A 16,248-nucleotide genomic window follows, 5' to 3' on the forward strand; every position below is an offset into this window, starting at 1 on the left:
AGGCCATTGTAATCTTCCTGGGCTCAGTGGATGCTAAATTAAGAACTAAACAGCATGAGCAAGAATGAGACAACAGAGCGCAGCAGCTCGACAGACAATCAGAGAAGCACACGGGCCACAGAGAGTGACCCTGGCTTATCTTTATCATAATCTTTACTTATCTAATTGGTCTGCTGTCAAGCTATTTATTCACAATGGAAGCAGCAATATCTTGCATAGTGAGTAATGTATGACATCAGTAAAATTGTTTCTCCATAGCCTTGAGCTATTTTCTAAAGAAAACACGGTTCTCATGTCTTGTTCAGTTTTTCAGTTCAGTGTGATGTGGAGTTTAGCACCATCTGCAAGGTTAATGGTCATTTTTTGAGAAAAAAAATCAGGAGTCATAAATCAGGAGTTGGAGATAATTATACTTTTTGGATCCGGTATTGACAGTTCATTTTTTAAAGTAGGCTTATTTGTTTTCTGGCGGAGAGTTAAATGAGAAGTTGACCAGTCCAGCATGCAACCTCCCGGATCGTTGCCTTTACACCCTTTTTTTGTGGGTATAGATTAAACAAAACAAGAGATAACTTGTTAATTTTTCAGCTTCAGAGGTGCTGCTGTTAGGCAAATTTTGAGCCAGGCTTGCTGTTAACTCCTGTTTCTAGTCTTTATGCCAAGCTAAGCATCTCGGGTGGATATTAAATGGACAGATATGAATGTGGTATCGATTTTCCTTGCATCTAACTCTCCCAAAATGTCAAACTATTACTTTAAAAGGAAAATAGTAATGTGTTAAACTCTAGCCAATTACTGTAATGTCTTACTCACTTTACTGTGACACTGCTCTTTCTCCTCTCTTCTCCTCCCCTACTTGTTCATCCCCTGTCCCGCTGTTTACCTCTGCTCTCTTCAGTGCAAATGTGTTTTTGAAGCTAAAATTTACCTCAGTCATATTTGCCTCTGTAAGTCGGATTTCTTGTAAGGCACTTGTGTGCTGACACAGATGGTTGGGGTTATGTTAAGAACACCCAGATGGTATTCAGAAATATATGAGTCAGTTTTCAGTCAATGTGTTACAGTACTGAGCAGAATCTTCTTCATTTACACTGACGTGAAAGTGAAGAAAGTCTTAAAAAGTCGAGCCAAAGAGGTAACACTTTTTCCCTACAACTTTTTTTCCGTGTAGTGTAGTTTTTGTCCCTTGTTTAAAATTGCTTTCTAGTGTCTTTTCATTTAATAAGGAAACATTTAAAGGTCTATCTCATGGGTCTGAGAAAAAATCCCTGGCAAGAAGTAATCTACCTTAAAGACACCCAGTTGATTTGTTTCTTATTTAATTGTCCTTGTATATATGTGTGTGTGTGTGTGTGTGTGTGTGTGTGTGTGTGTGTGTGTGTGTGTGTGTGTGTGTGTGTGTGTGTGTGTGTGTGTGTGTGTGTATAGGTGTGCATGCTGGTCTGTGTTCTCATTTGCCTCTGTTTATCTGCGACTGTGTGTGTGAAGCCACGTGGGTGCATTTTTTTTTGGATTGCACCACCAAACATTTCATTGACACTCACAGCAGCAGTCAGTGCATTGATTTCCCATTGGTCGATGCTGGTAGAGTTTACAGAGGGAGGTGCATAGGTAAAGTGTCTGCTTTCTTTCGTTCTTTCTTTCTTTCCTTCTTTCTTTCTTTTTAAAATGTGCAGCAGTCACACCGTTCTTTACTTCTACTTTCAAAGAAGTAACTTTGCAAATCTTGAGGAATGTGATTTTTGGCATACAGTTCTTTAAAAAGACATTTAGAGCAGAAAATTTAAATATGCAGGATCACAAGTAAACCTGATGTGAGAGTCTGTGAAGGCTGGCAATCATATTGCATCGCACATTGCAAACAGGAAACAGGAAACAGGAAAAGTTATATTAAAACTAATCTGATGTAACTTTAAATTTACTGAAAATGAGGCTTTCGCACTTTCTCCTCATAACAAAAAGCTCTGTGATCTTTCCCTGCTCCAAAAGAAATGTAGAACCATGTGTTTCAGTTGCCTAATTCTAACAATACCTTTACCATAGTTGATTCACCATAACCTCAATCTTTCTTATATATTAATTGCAACATTGCATTGAATGTTATTTTTTAAAGATGTGATTTAACGAAACCTGTTATTTGCTGAATCCTCTGTCAGTATCTGAGTGTCTTCTCCTTTGCGGGTTGTTAGATTTGTTGCTACCTGCTCCCCGCTGCTTGCGTGGTATCTTCATGACAATACCACATGACTTGGCTGACTGTGATAAAAAAATATTCAGGAAAACATGGATATACATTTTTTTTTTCTCTATATGTGCGTTTTAAAGCCTGAAGTTTGGATTTGTGCCTAATATCCTCTTGTCGGTTGTCTGGACTTAGAAAATCCAAATTTGGGCCACAGTGTGAGATATATATCAGCAGCAGAGCAGCGGTCGGAAAAAGCATCTGACAACCACCGAGGCTGAGTGTTGAAGCAAAAAGATCTGTCAATCAAGGCAAATGCACTGGCAAACATATCTCTGATTAATTCATGATCCTCTATCGTTTTCACAGAATAATAACTCAAAAAAATACCAAGACAAAATCAGAAGGAGTGAGTTTTTATTGATGTGTAATTCTAGGGGAATGTTGAGGGTTCACATCGATTTCAGTACAGTCAGTCCACTTTTGTTTGGAGCGACTATGAAGCAGCCATTAGCAGAGATGCATCTTCAGGTATTGTTTTCAACATTCAGAATTAATGCCCATGACTGAAACTACAAGAAAACTAATAGGAGATACAAACGGAATACAGTCAAATGCCCTGAAATGCGCAATACAGAGGGCAGTGGTGTGGCTCAGCACCGTTGGGATTTGGCTTCATTGCTGGCGTTGTTGCCCTCAGAGCTTTGGCTCCTCCTCAGAGACACATCGCTGTGTGCTCCACCATCTTCTCGCGTCGAAGACCAAGCCTGCTGGACACGCATGCCTGTTGGATGACGGTCCCATGACAATCCAATGTGACATTTTCCTTTCATCTGCGTATTGCCCTTTCTTCTTGTCCACGGCCTTTCATCAAACTTTCTCTCTCCCCCTCTCTCTCTCTCTCTTTCCCCTCAGAGCTCTCTGTCATGACTTGAGGGCCTCCATCTTGCTTTAAATAGTTACAAAAAGAGGATAGCAAAGTAGGTCTTGGGGCGTTGCTGAGAAATAATTTTATTTACAGTTTTTATCTACATCTCCTTTTTTTCACATGATCTTTGAGGTTGCACTTTTAGTTGTAGGTTTAAGGCTCTGTGTCACAGTCGTTCTGATCACACATATTTTTCTTTCTTTCTTTCTTTCTTTCTTTCTTTCTTTCTTTTTTTCTTTCTTTCTAACAATCTCTTGATGCCTGCTTTCCTCCATGGTCTGAGCCAGCGGAGAAGGCCAAGCAGATGGCTATGTTTAGGGCTTAGATAGAAGATAGATAGTACAGAGGTGGGGAAGGAGACATGCTGTAATCACAGAGATGGAGGGATGATGTCAATCATGGCGTCTGGTGCCCTGGTAGAGGCAGGTGGGCTGAATACAGCATGAATTGAAGGATCTTCGGTGTCAGAGCAGGAGCCGCCCTGTTTCACCTTAGTCTCTTACAAGAATCAATCTCTGTGCTATAAATGCACTCACTCTTCTCCTGACATTCATCGCCCAACTTTATCCTCTCACTGATCCCCTTTGACCCCTTCTCATCTTAATCACTGACAGAAGTTGGACAGACAGTAAAGTACGAGTCAGACATTTTCTTCACTGACAAAGTGAAGAAGTCTTGAATTAGGCTTTACACCTTAACAAAAGTCTACAACAATACTAGCAGCTGTGTGAGGCTGTACCCAAGGAGCAACAATGCTTTGAGCAAAATGCTAACATCACACATCATTGTAGTTCTGCAGGTATTTGGTTATAAACTTAAACGACGTTCAAACATTAAAATTTGGATCTGATGGTGATGCTAGGTGAACAGTCAGAAGATTACCAAAGTTGTTAAAGTGTACCAAGTCATCCAGCAGTTGTTGAGATATTTGTAAAATGATGTATGAAAACTTTGATGTGCGAAAGGGGCTAGAGGAAAAGATCATGGAATTCATTAGGATTCATCGTCTCGGCCCTATGGATATCAGCGCTAAATGTCATGCTGGTCTAGGGCTGAAGGATATGCGAAAAAAATCATATTGCAATTATATCGACAGATATTGTGATTGCAATACGAGTCACTATTTCAGGTGGAATGTGGAATGTATAGAAATGATGTTCCAATGTTTCATTTGGAGGGCAGGGCATCTCTGTAGCACCACAATATGTATTTACGGTGTGTTATGACATTTCGGCTCCTGGGATTTGGATATTGAACTTGGCCATACTGCGATTTTGATAATATTTTTCAGTTAATTGTGTAACAGTTGTAAAGATATAAGTAAATAGATAAAACAAAAAAACTTATATAGCACAAAGCGCTTAACAGATCCACATGAAAAGGTACAAAGGTAAGATAACAAAAGCGTATGGAAATGCAAAAAAAACAAAGACACTTTACACAATAAAATACACAATCAGTACATAAAATACAGACTTGGTAAAATTAGGTTACCCAAAGGTCTGTCTAAAACCAATGACATATTCTTCATGTTTGCTACTTTTTACTGACCATTGATGTAAGTCAATAGTGTTTCAACTTATATCCAGTTCATAAAATTTTTAATGTTGCTATCGAAGTGCCTGCGGTGCACAGGAAGTGATGCATTTTACATTACCAGCAGCGGCAGCAGCAGCAGCAGCAGCAGTTTGTTTCAGACACACACAACTCATCAATACCAGAACTCAGTAGGTGACACTACCAGCAGTAGGTGAAGCTGAGTCTGAAAAGCCAAAAGAAAAGCTGCATTAACAAAAAGTAGAGCGACACCAGACAAATAGACACTCTTGTTATTGATGAGATCTCCTGGAATTTCATTACCCAAACACCTCAGCGAAGATGACTCAGCAGCAGAGATGTGACAAATTAAAAAAAAATTAGGATCTTGCAGACTGCAGCTTTGAGTTATCAGTTTCATGCAAACAAAATGGCAGCTGCGCTCATTGGACGTGTCGTAGTGCTGCGTGTTTGTAACAGACAATGGAGTCCCATGTCTTCTCTCCTCGGGGAGGAAGGGAAATAAAAGGGAATTTGATTTCAGACAGGTGTTTTACTCAAGAACCTCTGAGGGGCCTCTCCTGACAGTTCTACTTCAAACCCCTCTGTAGGAAGTGTGGTGGGGTTGTCACCAGCGAGTCTTCACTGATGTGTCAGAGAAATTCAGACTTTTTAAGTATTTATTTATTCACCCATATCTGTTTGTTTGCATATTTCATAGTATTCTTTCCTACTTACGAGGCTGTGGCCAACCTTCAGAAACACTGAGTTCTTGTATTTTGTAACCAAAAGGTGTTGGTTTCATTCTCATTTGTCGGTGGCAGTTTCCCCGGATGACTTCATAGGATAAACGTTTTTTTTTTTTTTTTTTTTTTTAACTCCCAGCAATACTCGATTTCCACTATGACCATTCTTTTTATGATAATTTGGCCTCTGAGATTTATTTAAGCATCATCTTTCAACCACAGCAGGGACAGTCTCACATTTCCCTCAGAAATTGAAGTCTTTTTCTGTTTTTTATGATTACATTTTGATATGTTGGTTTGATAGACGGCCCCTTGGTGCCAGCCAGCCCTATTTTCACTTGCTCTAACTGACTGAGTGCTGCAATTAATCATCAACACTGTACTTATGAGATTATCAATACCTTAATAATAGACAGTTAATTCCTACATGGGAGACAGGATATCATACTGATTTCTTCTGTATTTCAGTGAGTCATTTCTCTGGCTGCAAGATATTGACTGTCTTGGTTGTTTTTCATCAAGGTTTCAATCAGTTTTTTCCTCACTCGAAATTACACCTGGTGCTTACAATGTCACCAACATCCTGTGCATTCTCATTTTCTTAGCTAGATATCAGAAATGTGACTTTGTCAACAGATTATTTTCCTCCTCCCATTTTTCTTTTCTCCAGTCATTTTCTGTTTTTCTAAATCTTCCCCTTGCTACGTCTTCCTTTACGTTTTCACGCATCAAAAGAGCTTGATGGTTTGACAGGACGGGCTCTAGAAACTTGCTGCCTCCCTCCAGACCATCCAAAGTGTCTGCTCCCTCATTGAACTGTTATCTGCCCCATTTCTGGGCTTTTCCATGGCAACTAGGAGCCAGCAAGCGTGTGAGTGAAAAGAGTGAGGTCTCCAGTGGAAGCTGCATCTTGTCTCAGACAGCTGTCTGCTAGAAAGACAAAGGAATGAGAAAAAAAAAAACAGAGGAAAAGGAAAGTTTGGGAAAGTTGTTTTTCCCCCCTTTTAGCATGAAAAACAACTTAAATGGATGTGGTTCACTGCACAGTGATTTACAGCTGCATTCAGTTAAACCTTCAGACCATTCTCAGTCCTTGAGCCATGGGTCTCTTCTTCCCTGCTTTCTAAAAAGTTATATGACTGAATTTCACTGTTGTTTAATGACAGTGCTATTACAAACACAAAACAGTTGTCTTCCCCCCCGTGATCGGTCCCTAGCAACCTGTTCGCTTGACGCGAGCTGCAACTACTGACTGACAGTCCTCAAAGTATCATCCATGGGACCTCCTCAGTGGAGGTAACCCACATTTCACTCTATTTTAAGCTTAATGTCAGATGTAAGGCCTAACCAAAACATATGGGCCTCCACACTCAACACGTATCGAACAGAACCCAGTTCCCTGGAAAGCTAACATGTACACTTGATTCTTTCTTACACGAGACCCTCTCTTCACAATCCTTAGCCTCTCCTCTCCAGGTTCTTCACTTGGATGTGGAGCGACAGGGCAACTTTAAAGTCGGGTTATGCCGGCGCCTTCCGTAGGATTACACCAAAATCCCAATGGTTTTAAACAGTCACACTCTGCCACTCAAAGCCAGACGTTTTCGTTTGGAGCGTTTATTAAAGGAGCTTGGGAGTCTGTGGTGACAAGTGAAGCGTTTTGTAGAAACGGAATGAGGGATAGAGGAGAACAGAACTCAGCAACGAGGGTTTTCCTTTTTAAAAGTTTCAATCTCAAGACTTTCATAGCCTTTGTCACTCTGTTTAGAAATACAGTCACAAACATAACCCTGGGACACAGTGGCCCCGAGGAATGGGAAGGAACAAACAGTCAGAGGCAATCTGTGAGATAGCCATAGCTTTATAGGAATGCTTTCCTATTAAGATTACTATTTGGGAAGGACGAGAGGGGCCTCTCCATCTTTGGTGCTGATGAAAGGTTGATGTGAGCGCTCGGTTTTTCCTTCCCACATTTGGGTTGTGTGAGAGTAAAGAGAAGAAGCATCACACGATGAGGCGGGGGGGGGGGGGGAATTCGTCGCTTGTGTTTGGAGGAATTCGTCGCTTGTGTTTTCTGGTGCGTGTTTTCCGAATTCTTTGTGACTGCAAAAGACTGGAATTTATGACAGGGATTACAAGTTTACAGTGAAGTTGTGGGTTGGACAGCTACACCATGAGCTGACACTCACTGTAAAGCTGAGTGGAGCTGCATATTCAGGTGATAACCCCCTCTCACACTGTCACACTATTTTCATATTGTCCTTTGACATGATGTGAAAAATATCTTTAAATGAATGGAAAAATTGAGTATGGTGTAGCAGGTTATAGACATAGCGGTTCTTTAATACAGGAGAACATCATGCTCTATGTTTTGTATTGTGCAAAGGTAGAAGATACATACAGTAATGGCACTTCCATGATGACGTTAATTGCGTTTGAACTCAGCTTTTTAAACACCCCACTAAAGACGCATCATCCCTATCAGCATCCCAAAATGATTATGTGCATACTTATGCTGGTGTATCTTAGTTACCTTTGCCAAAACAGTAACCATTTTTTTTCTCTATTTACAAATCTTTACCACTACATCTATTCAGTGTTTTAAGAAACAGACTGACAATAGAATCCTGTGTGAATGGCAGCGTTCGTGACCTTGCGAGGTAACAAAGAGGGAGATACACAGCAGGATCTTTTTCCCCTGCCCGCGGTGTCCTCGGTGTATTCAACCTTGTCCGGTTCTCTCTCCCGCAAAACCGCCTCCTCTGTCAGCTTTACAGTGTTTATCTATTCTGTCTGTCACTCCCAACTCATCGGCGAAGTGGTTGTTGAGAGTATGGATCCAATTCATGACAATCCATCATTTATGACAAGTACACACGCTAATCTATTTTAAACAGCGGGGCGCGATGCTGATGATGCATGGCAGATGAGGGTATACAGTATACACACATTTATGGGCGTGCATATTGATAATCAATTTTCTTCATTTTAACCACTGCAGGAAAGAATTAATCTTTCCAGGAGCCACTCGGTGTTGCAGTTTTTGAACTCGGGGGAATAATATACATTGTGAGTTTCTGTATTGACACCCCAAACAAGACAAGGGCTAAATTGAAGCATGATGGTGGAGACGCTTCTAACAAAGTCCATTTATTTGGCATCCATCTTATTAGTCAGAGCACAATGGACTGCACATAGCACTGAAATAAGTAATGAAGCAAACACGCCCAAAGTCTTATTGTATATTGATCTGTCAAAGCTGGACAGGAGTCTTAGTTACACAGACAGAAGGAGCTGCTGCAGAAGCAAAAATAATCCCATTGGTTGAGTTCAACACGTATGTGCATGTATGACTTTGTGACAGAAGTGTTTGCTTGCACGCTGCATGCTGCTTCATTCAGGTATCAGTCATACAAGTGATAATATTTTCTTCCTTGCAGCATTTGGTCTCAGTTTCTTCCACATTTGATATTTGCTTGGATTGTTAAACGAAGTGGCAAATATTACCATGACAACGTGGCAACTATCCAATCACACTGTGCAACAGTCCTTGATGTTGCCCACGACATTTAAAAAAAAAAAAATACATTCTAGATGTGTGTGCCCCGCAATATTTTACTAGAGGAAAACGTGTTATTCCTGTTGGGAAGCAACTTTGTTTAAAAGAAAATCTGTATCTATATCTAATTAATAAAGCAGTCACCAGCAGGATTCCTCAGATTCAGCCCCCCCCCCCCCCCCCCCCAAGTCGCCATTCCTTCCTACCCCATTTTCACCTCCTTTCCTGCCTCCATCTCCCGGTATCCCATCATCACCCTCTCATCACTGTGTTATCAGTGGCAGTAAGCCCACGAATTCCAGACCAGTCTTTGGAGATATTCTGTGGGCTTTCTTTTTGCTCCCAGCCCCTGTTGCCACAATTTCAATCTGCCTGTCGGTTTGAAGGGACTGCCAGGTGCTATTGGCTCAACCATATGTCCTCTGACACTCTGTCTCTGCGATTGGGGGGTGGGGGAGCAAGGAAGGAGGGAGGGTGGGGTTAAAGATGAGGCTATCTGGAGCTACCTCTGAGAACTACTCTCCCTGAAACTCAGTTGGCTGACATGTGGCAAAAAACACAACCCATGAAAACTAAACCCCCGTCCCTAATTCCTCTTTGCAGTAGCCCTGAGCGAGGTTCAGATAGAGGGATGGCAGTGAGTTTTTCAATGAGTCCCCTTGGGGTCGGAAAAACAGATCCTGTTTCAGCGAGCCAGTTGGCTTGGTGTGGCGCAGTGACCGCATCGCCATCTTCGGCTCAGAGTCTGTCAGTCAGTCACAGTCTGCTGGTCTGCAGCTCCAGTGGTCAGGCAGGAGTTCATTCTTTTCTGGTGTCTTTGTCTGAATGTTTCTCCGACTGCCAGACACTCCTTTCAACTCTGAAACCTCAGTCTGTGCCTCTGTCTCTGTTCCCGATCCAGGGCTGTGATTCTGCGCTGAACCGGTCACACCGTCGGTCCAGCTGCTCCTCCTGCCTCCAGGTAAGGATCTGTAGGCCCGGTGATAGTTCTGCTTGCACAAAGGCAGAGTCAAACACACACTTGTGCACAATCACCCGCACATACACACACACACACACACACACACACACACACACACACACACACACACACACACACACACATCAGAGTTTGAAACCACTTGACAGCGGAGTTGCAGCATAAACAACAGTTAAGTGTCTCCTTTGATTTGTCTCCTAAAACTCTGCCGTGCAAGACACAGGCTGTTGTTTATAGTTTAATAGAACAAACAACAACCACAACAGGGGTTCTTATGCCGAGACTGACATGCTGGACTGGGTGTCCCTTATTAAATATCTGCTGTGCCTTTTTGTCGTTTCGCAGCGACAGACGCACATTTTCCCAGAGGTCCACGCTGCCCAGCGGTGTCCTGAAGTTACCAGGACTGCGGGATGTATTGTGACAGACTTTAAATGTGAGGAAGATGAGCCCTCATCACCCATCACGTCTGTGAGATGAAAGGCCCCGAAAGCAGCTCAGCCACCCTGCTGGACACAGCTCAGCTGTTATAAGAAGTGTTTGACAGGAGTGGCAGGTAATTGACCTTCTCTCTGGCTCTCTTTCTCTCACTTCCACTTCCTCGCTTCTTCTCTCTCACTTTCTCTCTCACTCTCCTGCTCTGTGTCACTGCTTTCGCCACAGGCTGACCCCCCCCCCCCCCCCCACGCGCACACACACACACACACACACACACACACACCCCCATCCTCTTGGGTGCTCTCATGGAGCTAAAAGTGCCAGTCTTGCTGTGCTTTGCCTGCATTTGTTGTTTGTTTATTCCCTCTGTTTTCAATAAACACAGCAGAGGAAGCCTTGCTGGTTGCACAGCCTTGAATGTTGTGCCACATCGCTGCAAAGGTTAAGGTCCTGAGTCTCTGGAGAATTTGTGGGTGCGCTAATGTCAAAGGTCAGGGGAGTAAAAGGGAGAGGAGGGATGGGACGCTGCTCAGTGGATGAGGCGGGGAGGAGGGAGTGGGGGGTAATATTATATAAATATGGGGTGCTTGTTGCTTCTGTGGAATTACGTGACGGTTTTGACAGTACAACATCCATGGGATAAATCTAGGTAGACTTACAGTGGCAAACATGGTAGTTTGCCTACTGTATTCTGAGCCTCTGCATGTCTGGGGTGGGGAAGGAAGTTGAATTTTTAACAGCCTTGATGCACATTTCAGTTTCTCCGGCAGACAGTGTCCCATGTATTCATCTCTCCTAACAATGGCGAAATGTCAGCATACTTTCAGGCTGCTTTAAATTAAACATTCACCCCCTCTGAGTATACAGCTATAGCGCTCCTCTTGCCATCCCCTCCCACACTATTGTTCTATTTTCACATAGACAGCTTTGGCCAAATGAAGAACAAGACACTTTCTCTTACTCTGGACCAGATGGTAAGGGTGTCAAGTATTTAGGTTTTTTTTTTTTATATATATAGTTTACTAATATATCAAATGACAATTGTCTGGCTTACTTTCATGGTCATATCCCAAATGTCCCAGGCCTTGATATGTGCAATAGCCAAGAAAGTTGAAGACAAGACTTAAGATGGGGAGGGGGATATTTTATTAATGGGAACTATTAATATTCCATCGCAGTGGGACGATGGTGTGTTTCTTTTTGCAGAAGCATAATGAATAACTGAGCGCCTCCATGGTACTCGATTCCTCAGCATGAATATTCAGGCGCTGGTGGTGTGTCATGGGAGCGTTGAGAGCCTCCTCTCTACCCTGTAGTGGATCACACCATAGCATTTTGTCTCACCTCTCTATTCCTCTCTATTTCCTTTTGATGCACACTCAGGCGTACGGCTAAGGCCAGTGGCACCTGGGGACCGGCGCCTATAGATCTGATGCTTGGCTCTCAATAAAGGCCCTCCACAGAGGCTGGATTGATTGATTACACTGCTGTGGCTTTGTGTGGGTTTTTAATTGATTGATTAATTGTGGGCTTGGGCTGAGATGTGATTGATTATGAGTGGTCAGCAGTGGGTTGGAGTTGGGCTGTCAAAGCCCACAGGGTGAGAGGTGAGCTCTTGTGGCTCCTGTCATATGCTCGCTCTTTTATCCAAGAATCCCACTTTCTCTGATGCTCGGTACAGCCCCACTTTGTCCTTGCCCCGGTCACCTCTCTGGAGCTCCTTTTCTCCCTAGTTTCAGTGTCTATGTGTCTGTGTTCACATGCGGTGTTGCCTGAAGCTCTGTATGTCCTGTTCTTGCCCGGAGAGTGTTCAATAATGTCAGGTCTGTGGCATTCAGCACATACAACAAAGACTTCCTTACAAACCTCAAAGACTTATCTCTCATAGAGCCCACACAAGGAAATAGAAACAGTTCAGTCATAAAGAAAAGAGGAACAAAGACAGTGAGGAATGAAAAAAGAAAGTGTGACCCCTCTCCAGAAACCCCTTTCACATATGACAGTGAATAAGGAAGAAAGAAGGACAGAAAGAAAGATTCAATTTGATAACACAGACCAAGAAGGGCAGACAGTTATATGCAGTGACAAACAAACATTTCAACAGTAGATGTGTCATTCTCAACAAATGATGTCCCACTGGGCCTATAAATTACAAAAATCTATGCTCATTTTGACTTGCAATTCTAGCGGGCTGAGATTGAGGCCGATTCTATGGCCGAGACACAGAGCCCAGATGCATCACAGTCATTTCGTCAAGTTTCATTAAAATGTGATCAGTGTTGTTTCAGGACGTGTGACAGATAAACAGATGAATGGATTAACATTAAAACAAACAGGGAACCAATGAACGAACAAACCAAAGAACAAATGAGCCAGCAAGAACAAAGGAGCAAACAAACAATCAAATGAACAAGTAAATGAATTAATGAATGGACTAAAGACTCAAGCAGTGGGGATGGGGGAGTGTGTGTGCGAGTATCAGTCGCAATCTGTTTGACTGTAGTCTACCCACACAGAATCTCTTTTCAAAATAAAGGTTCTGTACTCGTCTTTCATTGCTTAAAGGGCAGGATGAGCATCTTGACAGTTAAAGGCTTTGTGTAATCAAATTGGGGGATAAAACGGGAACATGCGCTTGTTGTGGTCTATCAGCTGAACATGTCACACAGGGGAAATGTCAAAAGCAGCTGGAAAGGCACAGATGTTCCGATTTGCTAATAAATATCACAGTACACACAAACACTGAATGCATGTTCATGCATACTTGTTAAAGACTCGTGAGCCAAAAAGTGGAAATCTCATGCATCGTCACGTTATCGAAGGTAATAGTGTGCATTGTGATCCTGCTCCTGCCAATATGCTGCAGAAACCTTTCAATCGTAATGGAAATGAGGGACCAGACAAGACATGTTCTATCAGATTTTTTGTTGTCTCCATATTGCCGTTAGCTAGCAAGAAGTCATTTGATCTGTTTCCTTGATTTGCTGTTGAGTACACCTTTTATTAGCCTGTAAAGCTGCACTAACGCTGCTTGGATTAAACCAGAGTAATGATGCCAGATCGGTTGTCATTTGATGTGCAGTTTAAGGGAGGTAACGATGCCTGATTAATTGCCTGAATGATCAACGATCTGGCTTTGGGATGTCGGGGTTTTCTGGCATGGCAGATATTTTGGTTGTCTGTCTAGCACTCTGGACAGTTCCACAGTCTGATTTCCCTCGTGGCTGCTGTCAAAAGATCTAATATAACCTGTAGTGAGCCTGTCCTAATATTATTGGAGTAGTAATTTAAATGTTGTGGCTTACTGTAGTCTTCCGAGTCTTCACTTCTCTGCAGAACACGCAGACCATATTATCTAACTATATCTTCCATTGCGAACATTGTTGCGGATGTGGTCATCTTGTTTCAATAAACTTTAATTTGTCAGTGGACAAAACCATTTGTGGGCCTCATGCTTACGCTCGGTGCGAGCACCCATGTCATGGTCGCTCAGTTGATCTGTACAGTGTGAACATAAAGGCAGATTAACATGTGTTGTGTGAGTTGACTCAGTGTATGAGAGTACTATTAAAATGCCCAGCTTAAATCACATGCCCTGTCCTGTAATACCTTCCTTTGCACTTTGAAAAGTCAACAAAGAACAATTTTTTTTCTTTCATTTTGCACTTCTGCATTTTTAAGTTGAAATGACCTTCAGTCACTTGAATTTCGATATCAGTCGATTTGTGAGGCTTCTGATATTCACCTTCACTGTTAAAGCAATATGAACAAGCTCTTATGGATCTCTGTTTATTTAGGTACACACATTTAACCGATTCATCAAAGAAAGCAACTGCATTCAGAGCTGAAAATTGTGTATATACTGTGAACAAGAGTGGCCTTGAGGAGAGAAGGACAGATTCTTTAGGAGCTGAATAAAGTGAAGAATCGCTTATGTTGTGCTTTAGACTGAAATTTGCCAGGAAAGGATCGAAAGCTTCACAGCTGTCCCTCTGCATGTCCTGCTGCTGTCTGCTCTCCTCTTCCCGGACAGTCCAGAGAGAGATGTGTGTGTGGGCCGCAAATCGTAGCCATCCATCAGCCGCACACTCCCAAATGTGGTAGATGGTATTATGAAGGTGGCACCATAATATATCATATTCCCATATTCTGCAGAAGAACAGTCACAAATCAAAAAGAGTCAAAGGTCACGTATGACAGTACACCTGTTCTTTAACACGCTCTCTTTGAATCTTGGCCTCTTTAAGGTGCAAACAGTAATACTGAGTATGAAGATGCATTCATTCTGTGACATCGACTTATACTTGCTAAATGTGGCTTCCTGCTGGCCAGGCAGATGCCATGATTTGGCAGTGGGAGAGCAGCATGGCATCATGTGACTTGGTACTGGTAAAGCTGAAGATAGAGGACACTATCTATTATCCACTGACTGAATGAAGGTTAAAGGCCTTGAAAATGTGACTTCAACATCTGAGGTGTTTCTCAATAACATTAAAGTAGCTACAATTCATATTTTTATAACAATTATAACTGGAGGCAAATTTGGAGTATGTTGGTGTCCTAGGCAGAAAAACGGAAGGGGGCCCCTCCAATCAGAATTCACAATTATGTAATAAATAGTCTGACATGAATGAAATCTTAACATTTTTTAAATCCAAATGTTAACGTTTGTACAATTTTCAAAATATAGATACAAAGAACAGTAAAAACTTAAATAAATAACTAAATAACTTCAATGTTGTCACATTGCAAATGCCTACATTATAAAGCCAGATAATTACTGTCAGTTTATTTTATTTGAATGTTTACAATTTATTAAAAAAAAAAAAAATCTTGTATTTTATGTGCAGCTTTACTGAAAATAGTTGGCAACACAACTTCTGAGATTTCATTGCAAATCATCCATTGGTTGTTTAAGCTGGAGGGAGCCGCATTTTGAGACTGCTGTGGAGTAAAGTTTGTCACCCCTCATGGGCCCTCTAACACCCTGGGGCCCCAAGCAGTTGCCTGCCTTGCCTGTTCACAAGGTGTGCCTCTGATTATAACGATGATCTTCTGTTCCCTTCGGCTTTGCAGAGTTTTATAACAAATGTCAGTTCATCGTTCAGCTGGAAGAGCTCAAACTCAAAGGAAATACTGTAAATTCTTATGTGAAATAACCCAAACTGATAAACCATTGGTAGAAATTAATGTGTTCATACAGGATCTCATTACTTTTAGTAAGAAGCTGATAGAGAATATACAGAAATATATAAGTTATGGCATTTAAAGTAACCAGGCTCTACCAGCTGATAGGTTTACATATATCTTGGGAAATTATGACCTGATCGCATGGCTGATGACAGCCCTGACCCACTCCTGGACCCCTCTCTTGCGTGCAATTTGCACTCTTGTCACCGAGTGTACCGTGGGTTTCATGGACAGCTGGTGGACTTACTTGGACAGTGCAGACAAGAAAGGTCCTGTCATGTGTTACAATTCAAATCAACACCATCCGTACATTGCCTTAGGTCTGAGCTGTGATGGATATGCTGCTTAAATTAAACCAGTGTCTGACTCTGACGATGACAGTCTCTTCTTTTATTCCCTCAACCGGTGCTCTCTCTTACATCTGCAGCTAATAAACAACCGCTAGCTCTGAGTTCTTGTCAAAATTCCCTTTGTTCTAACTTGAGGTCAGACTCTTTCTTGATTTCATCAAAGTTTTGCTTCTAATGTTACAGCATGGGCAGCATCCGTTTTTGTCAATTTACTGCGTACATTGTAAAATGATCTGTCATTTGTCAACTAGTGGTGCTTTCCATTTTTCATTTTTTTTTCCATTAGTTTTCTAAGATGTCTGACTGGTTATTTTAGTTTTTTAGTTTTCCATAAGCAGTG

The 16,248-nt window shown here is 42.0% G+C and overlaps 1 long non-coding RNA gene across 1 annotated transcript in view; it reads left to right on the forward strand.

Moving 5' to 3' along the window:
• Positions 1-16,248, forward strand: part of LOC130185432 (uncharacterized) — a 49,233-nt gene that overhangs the window by 11,283 nt on the left and 21,702 nt on the right. The window contains exons 2-3 of the long non-coding RNA XR_008830152.1: positions 9,853-9,912; positions 10,276-10,486. This is a non-coding gene — a long non-coding RNA (uncharacterized LOC130185432). The remainder of the gene's footprint in view (positions 1-9,852; positions 9,913-10,275; positions 10,487-16,248) is intronic.

Source organism: Seriola aureovittata, chromosome 17 (genome assembly GCF_021018895.1).
Source record: "Seriola aureovittata isolate HTS-2021-v1 ecotype China chromosome 17, ASM2101889v1, whole genome shotgun sequence".
NCBI lineage: Eukaryota > Metazoa > Chordata > Actinopteri > Carangiformes > Carangidae > Seriola > Seriola aureovittata.